This window comes from Manduca sexta, unplaced genomic scaffold (assembly GCF_014839805.1).
Source record: "Manduca sexta isolate Smith_Timp_Sample1 unplaced genomic scaffold, JHU_Msex_v1.0 HiC_scaffold_3603, whole genome shotgun sequence".
NCBI classification, from domain to species: Eukaryota; Metazoa; Arthropoda; class Insecta; order Lepidoptera; family Sphingidae; genus Manduca; species Manduca sexta.
The window spans coordinates 2,826-10,791 of record NW_023594690.1 but is presented as its reverse complement, the minus strand read 5'-3'; the positions used below and the strand labels follow the sequence as shown (position 1 = coordinate 10,791).

At 35.7% G+C, this 7,966-nt stretch overlaps 1 pseudogene; it reads left to right on the top strand.

Annotated features, from left to right (window-relative positions):
- Positions 1 to 1,827: 1,827 nt before the first annotated feature.
- On the top strand, positions 1,828 to 7,746 carry LOC119193110 (annotated as a pseudogene).
- The last annotated feature ends 220 nt before the right edge of the window (positions 7,747 to 7,966 follow it).

Sequence of the window (7,966 nt, the reverse complement as noted above, 5' to 3'; positions counted from 1 at the left end):
CAATTTTCTTCCTAAAAGTTTTTCTGTGCATTGTCGCTCTTCCTTCATTCGCATCTCTAATTAAGTTCAGTAAAAGTCTTCTAGTACTTCCCCGTTGGCTTAAACGTGTTTTGTTAGATCCGGATGACGCTATCATTGTTATGCGAGTTGAGTAGAAATTACTTCGAAATGTCGTTAATAGAGTATATATATAGTTTGACGTAGGTGTAGAATACCTATGGTTTTATGCCCCTTGCCCTTTGCTAGGTACCTACTCAATATATTGCATTTTTTATAGAAATGATGTACACAGTTTATCATTTCACGAGCAACTGTTATAGTATATTGAAAAGGTGTTAATGCATTTGTATTTTAATTACCTTTATTGCAAAATATATCAGTTTTCGAAATTCGTTCCTTTGATGAAATTTTCGATTAAACAGTCAAGTTCAGGACGTAAAGCAGGTCACTGATGTCCGCCAAGTTCCTCACGCCAGCAATACAATAAAATTTTAGACCTTGCGGGCAAGTCATTGTAGTTAATAATTGTCAAAAGCGTAAAATTATGGTGGCGCCACGGTAGTAAGCGGGACAGTGCCAAAAGTTCTTAGAGTAGGACATAGAATTAAACAAGTTAAAGTTAAGTTAAGAATAAAAGGCCTTCCACTTTATTATTATCAAAGTTTTATATACTGCAACTTCATCAACCTCTGTACATCAACTACACTAGTCATTAGAGATATTAGAGATCATTAGAGATCCTTTTCAAGTTACTACACTTCATGCCGTATACATCTGCTAACTTCATATCATACCGTCTCGCTACGCTAGCACTATTGTGGTGAGTTTGTGAGTAGTAATTTGCTGTTTACCGTTGGACACTTTTTCAACTTATCCCTCATATAATATGATGCTTCTTACCCCACTACCCTACTTAATAAAAGATAAAGTTTGTAAGTAAGTTTGTCGGAAGAGGTGATCTCATAAACTACAGCAACTACAACTAGGTACTCCTAGTCATATCGAGAGTAATAGGTAAATAGCCATGACATTGTCAGTTATAAACAAAAAGCAAAAAAAAACTGTACCTATACCATTGTATGATCATTGTACTTATCCATAATGTGTGTAGATAAGTACATAATATTGTAACTGCTGTCAATGTTAACTGCAATGTAATTGTGTTATTGCAAGCTGCTGGATTTTAAACGCAAAAACTAAATAATGGCGGTTCCATTGTCATGAGACTACCATGTTTGTTATTTATGTTAATTCGAAGAGTTAATATTATATGCCGAATATATAAGTACAATTCGTTCTCACTTAAAATAAGTGCAGATCATTGACCTGGTAACAAATTACAAGCCCAATGAAAAGATTAGGCTGCAACAAAACATTTATGTTTGAAGTAATAACTTCGCGTTTAATAATATCAGCCCTGTATTATATACTTGCCCACTGCTGAGCACGGGCCTCCTCTACTACTGAGAGGGATTAGGCCTTAGTCCACCACGCTGGCCTAGTGCGGATTGGTAGACTTCACACACCTTCAAAATTCCTATAGAGAACTTCTCAGATGTGCAGGTTTCCTCACGATGTTTTCCTTCACCGTTAAAGCGAACGATAAATTCACAAAGAATACACATATGATTTTAGAAAAGTCAGAGGTGTGTGCCCTTGGGATTTGAACATGCGGACATTTGTCTTGGCAGTCAGTTCCAAACCTAACTAGGCTATCGTCGCTTATAAAATAATATTTCGTTTGCCTCGAATAAATCTATCTAGAAATTGGTAACCCTGTATTCCGCATGGATAATAAAATATACATTCTATCCCTCATTGTTCCAGCAAACTTCCTATCAGCATACCTGGTGGATAAAATAGGTAGGAAGTACTGCATAATTCTGTCGTGCGTGCCGAAGATCCTGGTGGGCCTGCTGTTCACCTTCGCCTCGGAGGTCTGGATGCTGATGTTGGGCGCGCCTTGCTCGGCATATCGGATGCTTTCGTCTTCACCGTTGTGCCTATTTATGCCTCCGAAATTGCTAGCGTGAGTGATATTTCTCATGTGTTATATAATATTAGCGTTGTATTATATATACTGTCTTACGGGCACGGGCCTCCTTTACTACTGAGAGGGATTAGACCTTAGTCCACCATGCTGGCCTAGTGCGGATTGGTAGACTTCACACATCCTGGAAATTCTTATAGACAACTTCTCAGGTATGCAGGTTTCCTCACGATGTGTTCCTTTACCATTAAAGCAAGTGATATTTCACGAAGAATACACACATAATATTTAGAAAAGTCACAGGTGTGTGCCTTTGGGTTTCGAACTTGCGGACATTCGTCTCGGCAGTCCGTTCCACAACCAACTAGGCTATCGCCGCTATTTCTCATGGGTTAACTGATAAAATATTTATAATTGCCAATGATCGCTTATAATAATGATATTCGTTTATTGATCACGTAGGAAATTTTATTGAATATGCAGATCTTATGTTACGTCTAAAGGATTTTAGGTGCTATGACGATTTATAATAACCGTAGATTCATTTTCTGTAAGGTATAATATTGATAGATGGTTCGGTAGTATAAAATTGAAAACATAAATATCACATCATATAACTGAGTAAATAAACTCAAACGTTTATGCTAATCTGGTAAATCCATAATGCTTTATTGATACAACACTTTGGAACAATTTTTGAAGAAGTAAAGAATAATGTGTCCGTAAACGCGGCTTGCAGAAGCGGGAAGAGATGCCATAATCGACCTATAAATAATAGTTTTTAGTCCGATGACCTGATTGAAATAGTTTACAACATAGACAATCACAGTATTATAAGAAAGCAATAGGAATCAAGGAATAATACATGATGGGCTCCTTGAGGAGAAGGATGATAACGGTAGCCGCCCTGGATTTCAAAACTTTTTTAATTTCGAGACGATTCATTTTTAAACTATGTTTAATGTTACATCCTATTCAAAATTACGGGATACATGATTTTCTTTTTTCAGAAAGAGATTCGAGGAGCTCTCGGGACGATACTCCAGATACTATGCTCGTTGGGCGTGGTCATCATGTTGTGTATGGGACCGTTCATATCCTACGTCAATCTGAATGTCATCTTTACTGTCTTCACAATAGTGTCCACAATACCACTTATATTTTACCTGATAGCCCGTATTTCTTGTACTCTAAAGGTAATTATTCATAGTTGGAACTGTTCACCGTTTTTTTTTTATATGGTCATACTAAAGTGACCGCACTGCAACTGATAGTAAGTGGAGGTGGTCCAAGGAAGTCGACTGACGGGAGATGATTACCCCTCGGCAGTCGACATAATTATGCCGGCCTGTTAGAACCGGGTACACTTACGTAAGCCACTATGGTGGGCAGTGGCGAAGGGTGAAAATTTTCAAAAGGAACCCGACGAATTTTCTACAGTTAACATAATGTAATACGCTGTTCACAATAAATTAAAATCAGTAAAATATCATAATACTTAATAATTTCCTTCTAACATATTATGTCTAGTCTCTAAATTTAAGTATAAAATATTCATATATTTTGAACATGGGTACCTAAAAGAGTCCAACAAGAATTAATAACGCACAAACACTAATTATACATTCTAAATTATTAAAATATTTCGCGCCAATAGCTCAACATGAAGCCGCAAATTTCGGGTTACCCTGAAGTACAGACACGCACGCACACATGTATTTACGTCACTTCCAAAAGATTAGACAAAGATACCGCGCTGCGTGTGAAAGAGACAACATATCGCGAGGCAAGCTATGCGCGGCCAGTTCACTTCGAACACTATAAGCCGCGAGCACTGCGCGCGAGTTACGATTTAACGAATTGATAGGAACGAAAGATATCATTAAAGTATTGATTTAATTTAATAAATATAAGATGACTTGTTTGAATACACTATTTTCATTCTAGTTATATTGTTATGTTTTTCTTTTATTATTTTTAATTAATTTACAAAAGGTAACCCGGTAGGAATCGGCTTGTATGGACGCTTCGCCACTGATGGTGGGTTATTTAACTTTGGAACTGTGCATTTGTATGTGATAACATTTCATGCAGTACTTGATGCTTTATCTGCATGTTTACGAATACTGCATTGATTGAGTGGTTTTAATGAGAAGTCACTTACTTATAGATTTTAATTTATAAATTAAATAAAACAAAAGTAAGAATGATAAGCGTATATACAGATTTACAAGACTTTTAGAGGGAGTTAGGGAGTTAATTACGATAATAATGACAATACCAAAATTACAAAAAAAGAAAAACACTTTTACGTCAGGTGATTAAGAAATAACATTTGAATTTCCATTTCGAGTAGGTGGCTTTTTATGGGTTATTTAACCTTTTATGTATATAAAATAGACATTCTGATGTGTTTTTCTAAATCTTATCATCCCTAAAAAAATTATTAGTAAAAACAACACACGTAGTAGGTATTAACATTGCAGCAACCTAACACAAAGTTACGAGCAATGAAATTTAAATCAATAATTAAATTTTGCAGGCAAGAACAAGGAAGCATTCGAAGTCCTTAAAATGCTACGAGGCACAGAGATATTAGCAAACGAAGAACTAAAAGAATACGCGCTGGAAGACCACAAAGTGGACGTCAAGATAACAGAACTATTCAGAAACAGGATCTTCCTGAAGTCATTCGGGATTGTCATCTTCATTGGCATCTTGATACAGGCGATAGGGTTCAATTCGATATCATTCTACCTGCAAACGATATTGGAGTCGACGAAGACCAGCGTGAAACCGGAGGTAGCTTCGGTGATCATAGGAATCATTCAGCTGGTAGCAAGTGTTTGTACCACACTGGTCACTGATAGGTTCGGCAGGAAGCCTATTTTATCCACAACTTTAGTTGGAATGACTGTTGGAATGGTAAGTTACATATTATACAAAATTTGATGGTAGGTCTCATAGGCGAGAGTTGATTGGTACTAGGTATTGGTGGACTGTTTTGCTTACCTTTGCCGCCAAACAACTGAGTGCATGGTCTGTGCTCCTAATAGGAATTAATGCATTATAGTACCTACAGTATTCGTATCCAGTAAGATAATCTATTTAGTATTCTTTAGACGATACAATACGTCAGAAATAAGTTACATTTAGACACATGCTTGTCTATTTGCTATAGACACCCGTGCAATGTTCACTCTGTCGTAATTTAGTTCTAAATACGCTTATGTGCTATTGAAATTTCTATGCCAAAATTAACTTAACCGAAACCTTTATTTTAATATGCAAATTGATGTCCCAATTCTTAATAATTATTGCTGTATTATAAAATTTCACGAATTTAAATATTTAATCGACTAAAAAGATTTTAGTTTCGCAATCCGCTCTCAATATTGACAAGAACGATTTAGGTAGGTAATTTAAGTTATGTCACAATTTAAAGTCTTCAAGCGAGGCCATGAAGAAGCAAAATTGAATATTAACCTAATGAATTAAAGCAAAAATAAATCTAGAGGCCGTTATATTTATTCTGATAATTACTATATTTCCTATGCAAATGTGGCTTATGTTTAATTTGCATAAAAATATAATTGGGTACAACAGCTGTATTCGCACATGTTTAATCATTTACTTGAACATATTTGATATACTTACTCATAATCTAAGAGTTGGGTTTATATTTTATTATATTTGATTTGGAAATAAACGTGTGAGTAAGTTATTTAAAGTACGGATCATATTTGGCACGGAATGGTGTTTCCAACAACCGTATATTCCAAATTCTACACTTGGAAGGCAGATACTGCTCGAAGTTATGTGTAAATAATATTTTTACCCAATGATTGCTTATGTTAAGGTGAATGTTAAACATCGAAATAAAACTTATTTTCTGATTTTATCACGGATTTAGTTTTTAATTTCTCCCGATTTTCAAAACCGGGTAGATTGAGGTGTTGGTCGTCCAAAAGTAAAAGTAAGATAAACATCCCTCATTTTACAATAAGGTATAGAAAATAAAAATCTGATAACTAGCTTAACGTCGAAATATACTTACATAACCAAAAATATCGCCTATAAATCGTTTAAAGTCCTAACAATGTTTCTGTGAACAAAAATTATCAGCAAAAAGTATCATTGTAGTACCTATGATGCGCATGCTTCGTGTTCTATCAGCTTACATAAACGTGGTTTAAATCAACTATTGTTTTTGTTCATATATGTTTTTATCGTTTGACGTATGGCATTGTATGAAAATATCAGCAGTAACGCACAAAAACTGTCCTTACATATTGTTCTTCGTATTTTATTATTTGTAACAATACTGTTTAATGATGATGAATATTCTTGACCAATTATTATTGACTTCACAAAAATAAAGTCGGCCTTATAATGTTTCATTTGTTCATTATCGTTTTTATTAGCTTCAGGTCATGTACTGCTGATCATGTCTGTCCCCCGAAGACTCCCAGATTTACTTCTACATGCCCATTACATAATATATTTTTTTATTTCAGATCGGTTTGGGCGTGTTCTTCAAGTTGAAAGACTCTGGTCCAATAAGTGGTGCTATGAACTTCTTGCCAATCGTATCTTTGATATTAGTTGTCTTCGGATATAGTGCAGGTATGTTATTGAATATAAGCTTACGTTAGCCTATTCTTATCTTTATTAGTAAAAGGTAAATACTATAAAGGTATAATGCGATAGTCGCACGAACCCGTTGCATATTTTGGGTACGGGCAGTATAAATAGTTTTTGTCGGTTCCCGCAGTGGAAGGGACTTTAATAAATATTTTGACAACGTGAAAAGTAAATGTACATACGTGGAAGCGGATGTACGGAGCGAGATGGAAATGAAATTTCAACCAAGCTCCTTAAATAAAAATCCGGTTGATGCAGCCGGTTTTTAACAGATTGGTTTGGAAATCTGGGAAGGCCTGTGTTCAGCAGTGGACTTCTAAACGCTGTAAAAGAAGAGATATACTAAAATCGTGCACGTTATTATAAATACTGTATGTCAAGCTTTAAATAATATTACATTTTAACGTCACCGACACTGAAGATTTGCGAGTTATTAGGAATATCTAATTTGTCTAGTAGTAAGAAGTAGGCAAAGAAAATGCGTCTCCTGGTAGTAAGGGGTCTTGTTTAGAACACCCATAACTACAACCAAAGGTGTAAAAATCTTGTAGAACGGGAATTGGAAGCAAGTAGTAATAATAGATGTATTCGACTTACTACATCGCCAGGCCGCACGATATATATTTCCATATAAGTGAGTAATATGTTAATGCATCATAAAACTTTCCTATTCCAGGCGTTGGCTCCCTAGTCTGGGTGTTGACTGCAGAACTCTTCGAGGACTCCGCGCGAGGCATCGGGATCTGCCTCTCCAGCGTTCTCTCTCTACATCTCCTTATTCCTCATGACGAAGTATTTTGAGCAAATGGTCACAGCCATCGGCCCTGCAGTAACCTACTGGATCTTCAGCGTTAACGGTGTCATTTTCACATTGTTTATCCTGTTTTGCATTCCTGGAGACGGGGAAGAGTTTCTCCGAAATCCAGATTGCTCTGGGCGCTAAAGATAGGAATATAGCAGAGGAAAAGACTAAATGTTGAGCTATTCGGCCTAAATTTTTTGAGTTTCTTAGTATCTATCTTAGGAACCGCTTGCACATGATTAAAATGCTACTGAAATTAATCGCGTGAAATGAAGACACTGCATAGTTGATGTGTTTGACTGCGTGTTTGTTCCAATATGCGATACGGTTTTGCAAGCGATTGCCAACAGAAATACCATTTTTTAAGAATAGCTATAATGGCGTTCTCAACAAAAAAATCTCTGGAAATAACAAAACATAATTATATGATTTTTAAGTGATTCATTCAAAGTGACCTTTTTTAAGAAAACTCAGCAGTTATTTAAGGCGATATAAAATTTCGTCATATTAAATTTTAAAGGCCGAAATAT